This window comes from Bos javanicus, chromosome 15, assembly GCF_032452875.1.
Source record: "Bos javanicus breed banteng chromosome 15, ARS-OSU_banteng_1.0, whole genome shotgun sequence".
Lineage (NCBI taxonomy): Eukaryota > Metazoa > Chordata > Mammalia > Artiodactyla > Bovidae > Bos > Bos javanicus.
This window is the reverse complement of record NC_083882.1, coordinates 49,854,675-49,869,583: the sequence shown is the minus strand read 5'-3', so window position 1 is coordinate 49,869,583 and position 14,909 is coordinate 49,854,675. Positions and strand designations below refer to the sequence as shown.

General features: G+C 40.1%; 1 pseudogene; it reads right to left on the bottom strand.

Moving 5' to 3' along the window:
* Positions 1-12,706: 12,706 nt before the first annotated feature.
* Positions 12,707-14,058, bottom strand: LOC133226759 (olfactory receptor 51G2-like; annotated as a pseudogene).
* Between the last annotated feature and the right edge of the window lie 851 nt (positions 14,059-14,909).

The window sequence follows — 14,909 nt, the reverse complement described above, 5'->3', positions numbered from 1 at the left end:
TCTTTTCTCCTCACAACACTGAATCCTGTTCCTTTACACATTACCCTAGGGTATAATGCTACACTCTCTTTTGGGTGGTTTGTCAAAAGAGAGCTTGAGACTAGTTTGTCCAAAGAGACTAGTTTACAGAAGCAAATTAGGCCTTTTGTTTATAGAAAATTTCTTTCTCATATGCAGATATTTTAATGGATAAAAAAGGCAAAGTGAAACTCTGTATTGAGAGTGCAGTGTCCTTGTACATAATCTAAATCAGTTTTCGTACCATAATAATAGGGTTCTACAGAGAAGGCAATGGCACCCCACTCCAGTACTTTTCCCTGGAAAATCCCATGGACGGAGGAGCCTGGTAGGCTGCAGTCCATGGGGTCACTAAGAGTCGGACACGACTGAGCGACTTCACTTTCACTTCTCACTTTCATGCATTGGAGAAGGAAATGGCAACCCACTCCAGTGTTCTTGCCTGGAGAATCCCAGGGACAGGGAAGCCTGGTGGGCTGCCGTCTATGGGGTTGCACAGAGTCGGACATGACTGAAGCGACTTAGCAGCAGCAGCAGCAATAGGGTTCTAAAGAAACCTAGATTTGGATAATTGTATTTAATGACTTCTTGGTAGTTAGAAAATAAAGTGTATAAGAATGTTAACAGTAACTTTGAACTCCTGATATAACCAGATCTATTTTTTGCTCTGACAGGACATCAGAACTAATACCTTTGACAAATACCAAGAAGAGTTTGAGTTTTATCTGTATTTTTCCTGCATTTATGTCCCTTCTTAATCCTAGTTACAGATCTCTGAAAAATATTTGAATATCTGGTACAGATCTGTGGGAGAAGGAAGGTCAAAACTAAATAATATTTGTCATTAGAAATACAGTATAATCTCAATGCCATGCACAATTACTGAGTTCCTGCTACATACTCAGTTTAAATAATATACTGACAGATGATGTATAGCTTATGTTTTTGAAGGTCCACTAACCCATGGGTCAACAGAGAACACATCCATAAACTAATTCATGAGGGCACTGACTATGAGACACATAAAAGATTCCAACTCTCTATCTGCATCCTGCTCTCCATGACTCACCTTTTTAATGATCCTGATTCCCTCACAGACGATTATTAAAGAACAGAATAAAGTGTGGAATCTCAGTTTATGGAGTTCAAATGAGACCTTGTTCACATTGAATGATGCTTCTCTTTGTCAACATCTCCTTGAGCGGTCTTATGTATGTGGCAATTATGAACAGTTAATCTCCATTATAGTCTAATTCTTTTTCATAAACCAACTATAATGCTGCTCTATAAAGTCATGAAGAATACCTGCAGTCCCCATTTTACATGTTAACTCTTAGTCTAAGGAAAATCCAGAAAAGATATTGTGTGAAAGCTGAGCAATGTTGTCAAAACCAAAACAAGTCATGGCAATTGAATAGTAAAATCATATTGGCACTGATGGTAGGACAAGTAGTGGATGAAGAGGAAGAAAAAGCAAGAGAAAAAGAAGGAGAAACACCTGTAAGAAAAGCAAAGATGGCAGGTGTTGTGCTATTATATTTGAGAAAGGATCTGTAATAGAAAAAGGAAAGCTGTTTTTTTTTTTTTTAATCTTTTTTTTTAATGGGTAAACTACTGAAATCTGAGGGTGGGTGAGTGCTGTGATTTATCTATATTGTCCTAATACAATTTTTCTGAGTTGTGGTTACAGAGGGAGAGATGGGCAATGAGTGGACTTAGTATCCATCCACCTGCTTTGACAAATTTTACTTATTTTATTATTAATTAAATTTTATTTCAGTATAGTTACTTTACAATGTTGTGTTAGCTTCTACTGTATAGCAAAATGAAAAAGCCATACATATAAATATATGAATATCTCCCTGCCTTTTGGATTTGCTTCCCATTGAGGACACCACAGTGCATTGAGAAGAATTCCCTGTGCTACACACGCTTTTAATCACAGTGTGTTTAAAATCACAGATACACTAGGAATGCAGAGAATTACCAGAGAAGGGAATGTATAAAAGAAAAACAGCAGTGGGTACTGCATTTGGTTAGTGGTATGAACTAATTTTTTCCAGCATAATTCAGTAATTATTATGGGTCTGCTGTATAGCTGGGCTTTGCAGAGAGGTAGTGGTATATATGAAGCAAATTCTGAGGAAGTATAGTTATACAAGGGCTTCCCTGGTAGCTCAGCTGGAAAAGAATGTGCCTGCAACACAGGAGACCCCAGTTCAATTCCTGGGTTGGGAAGATCCCCTGGAGGAGGGATAGTCTACCCATTTCAATATTCTTGTCTGGAGAATTCCATGGACAGAGGAGCCTGGCAGTCTATAGTCCATGGGGCCCCAAAGAGTCAGACACAACCAAGCAACTGAGCACATACACACACACACACACACACACACACACACACACACAGAACAACAACAACAGTCATACAGTTTCAGAATTCATTTACACGTGGAGAAGAGAGATACACTAAAAATGTCTGGACTTTCTCACAAAGAAATGCTAAAATGATAGGAGTTACCAGGCAATGGAAGACAGAGCACATCTGGACAAAGGTCAGAGCTTGAAATACAAACCAATGCATGCTTCTCTCTGGATAACCCATAGTTTCTTCTTTAAGTATCTCATCATTTTAAACCAAAGGGTTATGACATTTTATTGATCTGTGTCTAATAGTTACAAAAAATAGTGTAAGTCGAATTTAAAAAGTCTTTTTTTTTTTTTTTGAATGTACAATTTTCTGAAAAATGTTGCTACATTGCCAATATGTGAAGTGGCTTTCTGCCTATACAGATCTTTAAAAGTGTTAGTGCTGCTTCAGAGCACTAAAGCTGCACAGAGTCCTGGAGTTTCTTGCGCTGCCCTGAGAAATGCTACATAAACTAAATTATATCAGTTCTTCAAAGCATAAATGCAGAGCTATTGTGCTTTTTAAAAATCTTATAGTATAGATTTAATATTATCAGTTCTTTAAACTATTTCTTTTAAGAGAAGACCTCTACATAGCTCTTCATCATGAGGGCTTCATTGATAAATACTTTGTGTTGCCTCTATTACAATGTCGTGTGAGAATTACAAAACATATTTCCAGTTTTTCTTCTTTGCCTCCTTCCTTCTTCCTCATGTGTGCTCAGTAGCTTCAGTCATGTCTGACTTTTTGGACCCTGTGGACTGTAGCCCACCAGGCCCCTTTGTCCATGAGGATTCTCCAGGCAAAATACTGGAATGGGTTGCCATGCCCTCTGCCAGGGGATCTTCCCAATTCAGGATCAAACCCACATCTTCTGCGTCTCCTGTATCACAGGCAGATTCTTTACTCACTGAGCCACCTGGAAAGCCCCCCTCCCTGCCTCCTTGCCTTCCTTTTCTTTTAGATATTACTTTTTCCTTACATTAATTATGGACTTGCAGTTGATCTTAAACTAAATGGCAAGAATTGAGTGAGGAAAGAGGGGCCAGGAATGGTTTCCCAGATATAGAATGTATCATATATGAGAAAAAGAGATGTTGTATACCTCCAACAAATGTCCCTCCTGCCTCAAAAATCTTCACAATCGAGTTTGCAACCATATTTAGGATAGCCCATGACTTCTCTTGACTGCCATTCCCAATATACATACACTGTGATTTGAGCTAAGCTAGCCTGGAAAATCCCATGGACAGAGAAGCCTGGTAGGCTGCAGTCCATTGGGTAGCTAGAGTCGGACACGACTGAACGACTTTACTTTCACTTTTCACTTTCATGCATTAGAGAAGGAAATGGAAACCCACTCCAGTGTTCTTGCCTGGAGAATCCCAGGGATGGAGGGAGCCTGGTGCGCTGCCCTCTATGGTATCGCACAGAGTTAGACACAACTGAAGCGACTTAGCAGCAGCAGCAGCAGCAGCAGCTCAAAGTTATTGATCACTCACCTGACCCCAGTGCAGGGACACAACTTCTGCAAATCAAGTGCAGCTGGGACCTTGTATGGCTCCTGCCTTGAGCATAGTTTCAAGTGAGCAGGTTTATAAAGCACCGATTCTGGCTCTCTCTGGAGGCTTACATTCAGTCCCTGTGGTATAGGTTCTCAGAGAAGCATCACACGTGCATGTGGCAGACAGAACTGTCCATTGCTAATTTTTGTGAATCTTTGCCAGCTCTCCAAAGGATGTATGGTATAAGATTAGAACACACAGCCAGCTCTGCTTCAGGCTTACTTTCTTAACTCCATACAGATGAAAGTCATTATACAGATCATAGCTTTCTGGCCCCAGAAATATCTGACATCATATTTAGATCCAGGTGGTACAAGTGGTAAAGATCCTACCTGCCAATACAGGAGATATAAACAATGCAGGTTTGATCCCTAGGTCAGGAAGATCTCCTTAAGGAGGAGGGTATGGCAACCCACTCCATCCAGGATTCATGCCTGGAGAATCACATGGACAGAGGAGACTGACAAGCTACAGTCTGGGCAAGAGTTGGATGCTACTGAAGCAACTTAGCATATACACTTTAGATCTGTAGTACATACAATCCTTTATATCCTCCAACCATCCTCCTCCAACTCCAGATAATATTTTCTTAAGTTATAAATATCCAGAAGGGTGAGAGTTGAATATCTAGAGCATTACTTCCTTAAGTGGTAATCTTAATAGATATCCTCCAAGATAAGTTCATTTAATACTGCTTGGTCTTTGATACAATAATATACAGTTTACTTTTCCATTGAGAGTTCCCTATCCTCTTCCCTCCTTCCTAAAAGTGAGTCCTTTATTTTTCCCAAGAAATGATTATGATGGTGGAAGAGATTAAAAGGATTCACCAGGAGCATTTGAAATGGGGTCTGGGTTTTGTTTTAAAGGAGAGAGATATAAGATACAGATCCTGGTCACAGAATGTGTGGAGCTATATAGAAGTGGTTTGGTAAGTAATGTATGGACCAAATTGGACATGATATAGAGGGGCCATCTCAAGAGTCCCACACCCAGTCCCTAGTTCAGTGATTCACTGAAAGCACTTGTTTAACTCACCATAAAGCTGGTCTTGTGGCTGAGATTTAATGTAGCAAGGGACACTCTGTAGGATGCCGGGAAAAAGATATACTTTGGTGAAGGCTAGAAAGGATCCATGCATGAGTACTCAGTTGCTTCAGCCCTGTCTGACTCTCTGCAACCCTATGGGGTGTAGCCTCCCAGGCTCCCCTGTCCGTGGGATTCTCCAGGCAAGAATACTGGAGTGGATTGCCATCCTTTCCTCCAGGGGATCTTCTTGACCCAGGGATTGAACTTGCATCTCTTATGTCTCCTGCATTGGCAGGTGGTTTCTTGATCACTACTACCACCAGGGAAGCCTAGAGAGGTCACCTAAGAGTCTTCTCAGTGTTCCTGTTTTTTGAAGGATCAGTCTAGCAGCAAATCTCAGAGACATATGAGAAATGTCTCTATCTAGGTAAGCCTGGAGTGAGAGATGTCTTAAAATTTTCTGGTTATATGACCCCACTAAGCAACAAGTGTACATAATAAATTCTATGTTTATCTTAAACATGCTGCCAATCTGGTGCATCCTGGGTTACTACTTTGGGCATAGATAATGATGTATTACTCAATAACTATATGAACATTTCAGAGGATTAGTTCTCAGAGTTTGGTCAAGGACTATGAATTAACATGACATCAATTCAAAGCTAGATGGATACTATTCAGTTCAGTTCAGTTCAGTCACTCAGTCGTGTCTGACTCTTTGCAACCCCATGAATCTCATCACGCCAGACCTCCCTGTCCATCACCAACTCCTGGAGTTCACTCAAACTCACATCCATCAAGTCAGTGATGCCATCCATCCATCTCATCCTCGGTCATCCCCTTCTCCTCCTGCCCCCAATCCCTCCCAGCATCAGAGTCTTTTCCAACAAGTCAACTCTTCGCATGAGGTGGCCAAAGTACTGGAGTTTCAGCTTTAGCATCATTCCTTCCAAAGAAATCCCAGGGCTGATCTCCTTCAGAATGGACTGGTTGGATCTCCTTGCAGTCCAAGGGACTCTCAAGAGTCTTCTCCAACACCACAGTTCAAAAACATCAATTCTTCGGCACTCAGCCTTCTTCACAGTCCAACTCTCACACCCATACATGACCACAGGAAAAACCATAGCCTTGACTAGACGGACCTTTGTTGGCAAAGTAATGTCTCTGCTTTTGAATGCTATCTATTGCTGCTGCTGCTGCTACTGCTAAGTTGCTTCAGTCGTGTCCAACTCTGTGCGACCCCATAGATGGCAGCCCACCAGGCTCCCTTGTGGACCCCTAAATAATAAGGAACATATTTAAAGAAGAGAGTATAGCAGGAACAATTATAGTACCTTGCTAGAGATCATGAGAAGGGTAAATAGGAAGGTTATTTATTTCATAACATAGAATATATAATCAGAAATGAACATTTTGAGCTAGAAAATTATCAATGAGTAATAGTGGTAGTTGTGAGCAAAGAGAAACCTGCAAGGGAAGAGGAATGATGGAATAGCTTAAATACATGTGCAGCATAATCATACTTAGATTTTTCAGTTCTGTTTGGAGTGGTTTGAGTATGCAGACAAGGAAACCAACCAGTGGAATGGTTCAATATCTAAATTGAGGCAACTGTTCCCTATCAAAATTGAGGCATGAGCAATGGAAATGTAGAAGTGAAGATTTATGGAAAAATATTAAGAAAGTAAATCTAAAATATTAGTAAGTGATTGGAAATTATGGGAAAATGAGGATCATCTAGGGCCAATAGTTCATATAGTTTGACTGGAGTGAAGAAGAGAACAGACATGCCATTCACCTAAATGGAGGACTCTAAAGTTGGAGCAAGAGGAAGTAGCAGTTGAGGATGGAGCAGCAGAGAATAAATTCTATCTTGGGCTTGTGGAATTTAAGATTTCTGTATAGCAGACACATATAATTATACCAAAGTCAGGTGTCAATTTGTGTGTAGCTTAGTAGAGAGAGGTGCTTGGAATTGAAAAAGGCAACATTTGTATTTGGAGACTGACCAGAAAATGCAATGAGTAGATTTATCCAGAGAAACCAGAGAATAACCAGCATAGAGAGGTGTTGGAGTTGCTGAGAAAGCACAGATATCTAAGAACAAGTCAACAGTCAATCTTGTCAAATATTGACCAGTGAATATCTTATTTTCAGGGCAGTGATTATTTGTGAAGGTTCAGTAGGTGTCTGTCTTCTTTGTGTTGTTGTTGTTGTTCAGTTGCTAAGTCACGTCTGACACTTTATGACCCTGTGGACTGCAGCACACCAGGCTTCTTTGTCCTTCACTATCTCCCAGAGTTGCTCAAACTCCTGTCCTTGAGTCGGTGATGCCATCCAACCATCTCATTCTTTGTTGCCCCCTTCTCCTCCTGCCCTCAATATTTTTCAGCCTCAAGGTCTTTTTCAATGAGTCGGCTCTTTGTACCAGGTGGCTAAAGTATTGGAGCCTCAACTTTAGCATCAGTCCTTCCAATGAATATTCATGGCTGATTTCCTTAGGATTGATTGGTTTGATCTCCTTGCAGTCCAAGGGACTTTCAAGAATTTTCTCCAGCACAACAGTTCAAAAGTATCAATTCATTGGTGCTCAGCCTTCTTTATAGTCCTCTCACATCTGTACATGACTACTGGAAAAACCATAGCTTTGACTATATGCACCTTTGTCTGTGAAGTGATGTCTTTGCTTTTTAATATGCTGTCTAGGTTTGTCATAGCTTTTCTTCCACAAAGCAAGTGTTTTTTTTTTTTAATTTTATTTTATTTTTATTTTTTCTAATTTTATTTTATTTTTAAACTTTACATAATTGTATTAGTTTTGCCAAATATCAAAATGAATCCATCACAGGTATACATGTGTTCCCCATCCTGAACCCTCCTCCCTCCTCCCTCCCCATACCATCCCTCTGGGTCGTCCCCGTGCACTAGCCCCAAGCATCCAGTATTGTGCATTGAACCTGGACTGGCATCTCATTTCATACATGATATTTTACATGTTTCAATGCCATTCTCCCAAATCTTCCCACCCTCTCCCTCTCCCACAGAGTCCATAAGATTGTTACATACATCAGTGTCTCTTTTGCTGTCTCGTACACAGGGTTATTGTTAGCATCTTTCTACTGTATTGGTGTTTTTCCTTCTGGCTTACTTCACTCTGTATAATAGGCTCCAGTTTCATCCACCTCATTAGAACTGATTCAAATGAATTCTTTTTAATGGCTGAGTAATACTCCATTGTGTATATGTACCACTGCTTTCTTATCCATTCATCTGCTGATGGACATCTAGGTTGCTTCCATGTCCTGGCTATTATAAACAGTGCTGCGATGAACATTGGGGTACACGTGACTCTTTCCCTTCTGGTTTCCTCAGTGTGTATGCCCAGCAGTGGGATTGCTGGATCATAAGGCAGTTCTATTTCCAGTTTTTTAAGGAATCTCCACACTGTTCTCCATAGTGGCTGTACTAGTTTGCATTCCCACCAACAGTGTAAGAGGGTTCCCTTTTCTCCACACCCTCTCCAACATTTATTATTTGTAGACTTTTTTTTTTTTTTTAATTTCATGGCTGTACTCACTGTTTGCAGTGATTTTGGAGCCCAAGAAAGTAAAATCTATCACTGTTTCCACTTTTTCCCCATCTGTTTGCCATGATGTGAAGGGACCAGATGTCCTGACCTCTGTTTAAGTTTTGAACAAGCTTTTTCACTCTCCTCTTTCACTCTCATCAAGAGGCTCTTTAGTTCCTCTTCACTTTCTGCCATTAAAGTGGTCTCATCTGCCTGTCTGATTTATTGATGTCTTTGGCAGCAATCTTGATTCTTGCTTGTGCTTCATCCAGCCCAGCATTTCATGTGATGTACTCTGCATAGAAATTAAATAATCAGGGTGACAATGTATAGCTTTGATGTACTCCTTTTCCAATTTGGAACCAATCTGTTATTCCATGTCCAGTTCTTTTTATTTTTTTTATAATTTTATTTTATTTTTAAACTTTACAATATTGTATTGGTTTTGCCAAATATAGAAATGAATCCGCCACAGGTATACATGTGTTCCCCATCCTGAACCCTCCTCCCTCCTCCCTCCCCATACCATCTCTCTGGGTCCAGTTCTAACTGTTGTTTCTTATCCTGTATATAGGTTTCTCAGGGTACAGGTAAGGTAGTCTGGAGTTCCCACCTCTTGAAGAATTTTCCAGTTTGTTGTGATCTCACATGTTAGTAAAGTAATGCTTAAAATTCTCCAACCAGGCTGCAGCAAAAAGTGAACCATGAACTTTCAGATGTTCAAGCTGATTTTAGAGAAAGCAGAGGAACAAGACATCAAATTGCCAACATCCACTGGATCATCAAAAAAGCAAGAGAGTTTCAGAAAAACATCTATTTCTGCTTTATTGACTATGCCAAAGCCTTTGTATGGATCACAATAAACTGTGGAAAATTCTTAAAGAGATGGGAATACCAGACCACCTGACCTGCCTCTTGAGAAACCTATATGCAGGTTAGGAAGCAACAGTTAGAACTGGACATGGAACAACAGACTGATTCCAAATAGGAAAAGGAATACGTCAAAGCTGTATATTGTCACCCTGCTTATTTAACTTATGTGCAGAGTACATCATGAGAAATGCTGGGCTGGAAGAAGCACAAGCTGGAATCCAGATTGCTGGGAGAAATATCAATAACCTCAGACATGCAGACGACACCACCCTTATGGCAGAAAGTGAAGAGGAACTAAAAAGCCTCTTGATGAAAGTGAAAGAGGAGAGTGAAAAAGTTGACTTAAAGCTCAACATTCAGAAAACGAAGATCATGGCATCTGGTCCCATCACTTCATGGCGAATAGATGGGGAAACAGTGGAAACCAGTGTCAGACTTTATTTTGGGGGGCTCCAAATCATTGCAGATGCTGACTGCAGCCATGGAATTAAAAGACGCTTACTCCTTGGAAGGAAACTTATGACCAACCTAGATAGCATATTAAAAAGCAGAGACAGCCACTATGGAGAACACTCTGGAGATTCCTTAAAAAACTGGAAATAGAACTGCCTTATGATCCAGCAATCCCACTGCTGGGCATATACACTGAGGAAACCAGAATTGAAAGAGACACGTGTACCCCAATGTTCATCGCAGCACTGTTTATAATAGCCAGGACATGGAAGCAACCTAGATGTCCATCAGCAGATGAATGGATAAGAAAGCTGTGGTACATATACACAATGGAGTATTACTCAGCCATTAAAAAGAATACATTTGAATCAGTTCTAATGAGGTGGATGAAACTGGAGCCTATTATACAGAGTGAAGTAAGCCAGAAGGAAAAACACCAATACAGTATACTAATGCATATATATGGAATTTTGAAAGATGGTAACAATAACCCTGTATACGAGACAGCAAAAGAGACACTGATGTATAGAACAGTCTTTTGGACTCTGTGGGAGAGGGAGAGGGTGGGATGACTTGGGAGAATGGCATTGAAACACGTATAATATCATATATGAAACGAGTCGCCAGTCCAGGTTCGATGCATGATACTGGATGCTTGGGGCTAGTGCACTGGGACGACCCAGAGGGATGGTATGGGGAGGAAGGAGGGAGGAGGGTTCAGGATGGGGAACACAGGTATACCTGTGGCTGATTCATTTCAATATATGGCAAAACCAATACAATATTGTAAAGTTAAAAAATAAAAAAAATTAAAAAGCAGAGACATTACTTTGTCAACAAAGGTCTGTCTAGTCAAAGGTATGGTTTTTCCAGTGGTCACATATGGATGTGAGAGTTGGACTATAAAAAAAGCTGAGTGCCTAAGAATGGATGCTTTTGAACTGTGGTGTTGGAGAAGACTCTTGAGAGTCCCTTGGACTGCAAGGAGATCCAACCAGTCCATCCTAAAGGAGATCAGTCCTGGACGTTCATTGGTAGGACTGATGTTGAAGCTGAAACTCCAGTACTTTGGCCACCTAATGCGAAGAGCTGACTCACAGGAAAAGACCCTGATGCTGGGAAAGATTGATGGTAGGAGGAGAAGGGGGTGACAGAAGATGAGATGGTTGGATGGCATCACCGACTCAATGGACATGGGTTTGGGTGAACTCCGGGAGTTGGTGATGGACAGGGAGGCCTGGCGTGCTGCGATTCATGGGGTTGCAAAGAGCTGGACACGACTGAGCGACTGAACTGAACTGAACACTGTCAAGACTTTTGCGTAGCCAATGAAACAATAATAGATTTTTTTTTCTGTAATTCCTTTTTTTTTTTTCCCCTATGATCCAACAGATGTTAGCAATTTGATCTCTAGTTCCTCTGCCTTTTCTAAATCCAGCTTGTATATCTGGAAGTTCTCGGTTCATGTCCTGTTGAAGCCTAGCTTTAGAATTTCGAAAATGACCTTGCTAGCACGAGAAATGAGTGAAAATTCTTTGACATTGCCTTTCTTTAGAATTGGAGTGAAAACTGATCTTTTCCAGTCCTGTACCCACTGCTGAGTTTTCCAAATCTGCTAAGATACAGAGTATAGCACTTTAACAACATCATCTTTTAGAATTTGAAATAGCTCAGCTGGAATTCCATCACCTCCATTAGCTTCTTCTTTTTTATTTACTATGATATAAGATTGAGGGCAGAAGGAGAAGGGGGCAACAGAGGATGAGATGGTTGGATGGCATTACCGACTCATTGGACATGAGTTTGGGTGGATTCCGGGAGTTGCTGATGGACAGGGAGGCCTGGCGTGCTGTGATTCATGGGGTCACAAAAAGTCGGACATGGCTGAACGACTGAACTGAACTGAACTGGAAATATTGGTAATGAAATCACTCCCTTGCTAAAATATCATGTTTGAAATGATTCTCATTTAATCAGATATGAAAAGAAGCTTTTAAGAAACCAAGGATAACATTAGGTAGCCAATGCTTACTAAGGTATCTTAAATTAGTTGGCAGGTGTCTCAACATACAGTTTCTAGCCTAACCTGTGAGTTAAGGAATTTTACTGTCTCTCAAACATTGAAATCTTAGGGTATTTGGGGGATTGCAAGAAAAGAGTAATTTTCCCAATTTTACTTATACTGTAGGTAGAACCTGATGACAAATTCTTATCTTGGTTTCCTAGCATCAGTATAGCCTATAAAGAGGATTTCAAAAGTCCAAACTAAAATTACTTCTGATAACTTCCATTAAAGCAGTTTTAAAAGATACATATAATAAATTAATACTCAATGCAACTATGGAAATAATCAGGCCACATCTAATGTGACAAATCTTACTGTACAATCAAGAATATTTTTTTTTGATCAAAAAGAAAGAGACTACAATTTTTGTGTAATTGACTTTATTATCATTTTGAAACAATTTTCTGTTATTTGAGTTATTGTGTTAATTTTACCTTGCCATTTTGTCCCCACCAGAGTTAACATCCCAATTTCACTTCATATAACTACACTACATCCTAAGCTTCTACTTACCTGATCTAATCAATCAGTGTCACTTTATGAAATGTCTCAAACTTAATTATCATGACTAGTGAAAATTCAAGAAAGAGAGAATTTTACATGTGTAGAAAATCTGAAGTACTGAAGTATTTAATGGAACTGTTATTATATTATAATGATAAAGAAGCATGGGATAAGGGATAATGGAAAAAAAATGTCTTTTATAGAACTGAAGAAAAACACACAAAAAAACTGTAAACAACTTCCAATATTTGAAGTGAAACTAATCATCAATTCATACAGTAATTGGGCACAGAAAATTATCATGATAAATTAAACCGAAGGCTGGTGCTAAAAGGGAGAATCATGGCCAGTGTAGGTTGTGAAAATAAAACACATTCAGGCCTTTTACTTGCCTTCTTATGTATATAGCAATGAAGAAAAGTCACTTCAGCTGGAAGAGTTGGGATAATGATTATTTACTCATATATCTTTTCCAAAATTCATGTTATAAATTTTGCTCAGGATTCTTCAGGTCTTTTTTGATGAGGAGTTTTAATATTTTATCTTGGATCTGCTTGATTTTCACCTAATTAATCGGTTCATGAAAGGAGGAATAAGAAAATACATGTTTGCCATGAGTTACAAAGATGTTTGAGGTTCATCACAGGAGGAATGAGAAAATGCATGTTGGCCATGAGTACAAAGATGTTTGAGAAAGTCTTGGGCCAAATTGGTAAAGTATAGACAAGCAGATCATAGTGTGAAGAAGAGGGCTACAGCAGAGAGGTGGGAAATACAGGTGTTGAGAGTTTTGAGGTAGCAATCATGGGATAAAATACTCAGGGTGGTTTTCAGAATCAACATGTAAGAAAGGAGAAAATCAATGCTCATTTTGGAAAGCACCATAAAGAGTCCAACAACGCTATTGATCCTAGTGCTGGAGCAAGAAAGCTTTAGGATATCAGAATACAGGCAGTAGGAATGAGAAAGTACATTAAAATGACAGAAGCACAGCCTCCTCAAGAGGATAGGAAGGGGCACTTGGGCATCATGGCTCGCCCTACAATGGCCAAACCCATCCTGGCAATTACAGTCCTGGTGAGAATGGAAGAATAGTGCAATGGATGAGAAATGGCCACATAGTGGTCAAAGGCCATTGCCAGTATGATAACTGACTCAAAATCCTGCATAGTGTGAATAAAAAACATTTGGGTGAAGCAACCAGATAAGGTGAGTTCTCTAGCATCCAGCCAGAAGATCCTCAGCATTGTGGGGAAGGTGAAGAGGGACAGACCTAGATCGGAGGCGGCTAGCATGACTAGGAAGCGGTACATAGGCACTTGGAGGGCATGTTCCTTCCAGATAATTGTCATGATGGTCACATTGCCCACCAGGATTACCAAGAACACGGCACAGAAAGGTATGGAGATCCAGATGTGAACAGCTTGCAGCCCAGGTATGCCTGTCACCAGGAAGGTGGAGAATGTGGAGCTGGTGCGGTTGATGCCAGAACTGCATGTCTTTCCTAAAATGCAATGCATTGCCTCCACAGATGTTAAAATTTTACTTGAACATTTGACTATTTATAATACTGCTTCTTTTAATCTGGCCCTGATATGTGTCTAATATGAAAGTAAATGATGTTTCCCAAGATAGAGCATTTGAGGCTTTGGACTAGAAAGTGAGACTTTGTTTCGATAAATTTCCACAGATATTGTAATTTATTGAATAAAAATGAGAAAAATACACTTGATACTTAATGTACCTAAACCATTTAATTGATATAATGGCATTTTAAAGTGATATGTCAAAAAGAATGTCCTTTAAATAAATTTCTTTTATGCAAAATTTTTATGTAATTTTAATTACAGTAGTATATCATTCTAGGATATTTCTTACTGCCTTCATCAGCCATGATACATATTCGATGATGCTGCTTCTGCTAAGTCACTTCAGTCGTGTCTGACTCTGTGCGACCTAATAGATGGCAGCCCACCAGGCTCCTCCATCCCTGGGATTCTCCAGGCAAGAATACTGGAGTGGGTTGCCATTTCCTTCTCCAATGCATGCATGCATACTAAGTTGCTTCAGTCGTGTCCGACTCTGTGCGACCCCATAGACAGCAATCCACCAGACTCCTCTGTCCACAGGACTCTCTAGGAAAGAATACTGGAATGGGCTGCCATTTCATTCTCCAACATATTAGATAGTGCTACTCAAACTCAGGGGGCTTCCCTCGTGGCTCACTGATAAATAATCCACCTGCCAATGGAGGACACGTGGGTTTGATCCCTGGGTTGGGAAGATCTCTTGAAGGAGGAAATGAAAACCCACTCCAGTATTCTTGCCTGGAAAATCCCATGGCCAGAGAAGCCTGGTGGGCTAGAGTTTATGGGATTGCAAAGAGTTGGACAGGAGTTAGCAACTAAGCAACAGCAAGTCAAATTG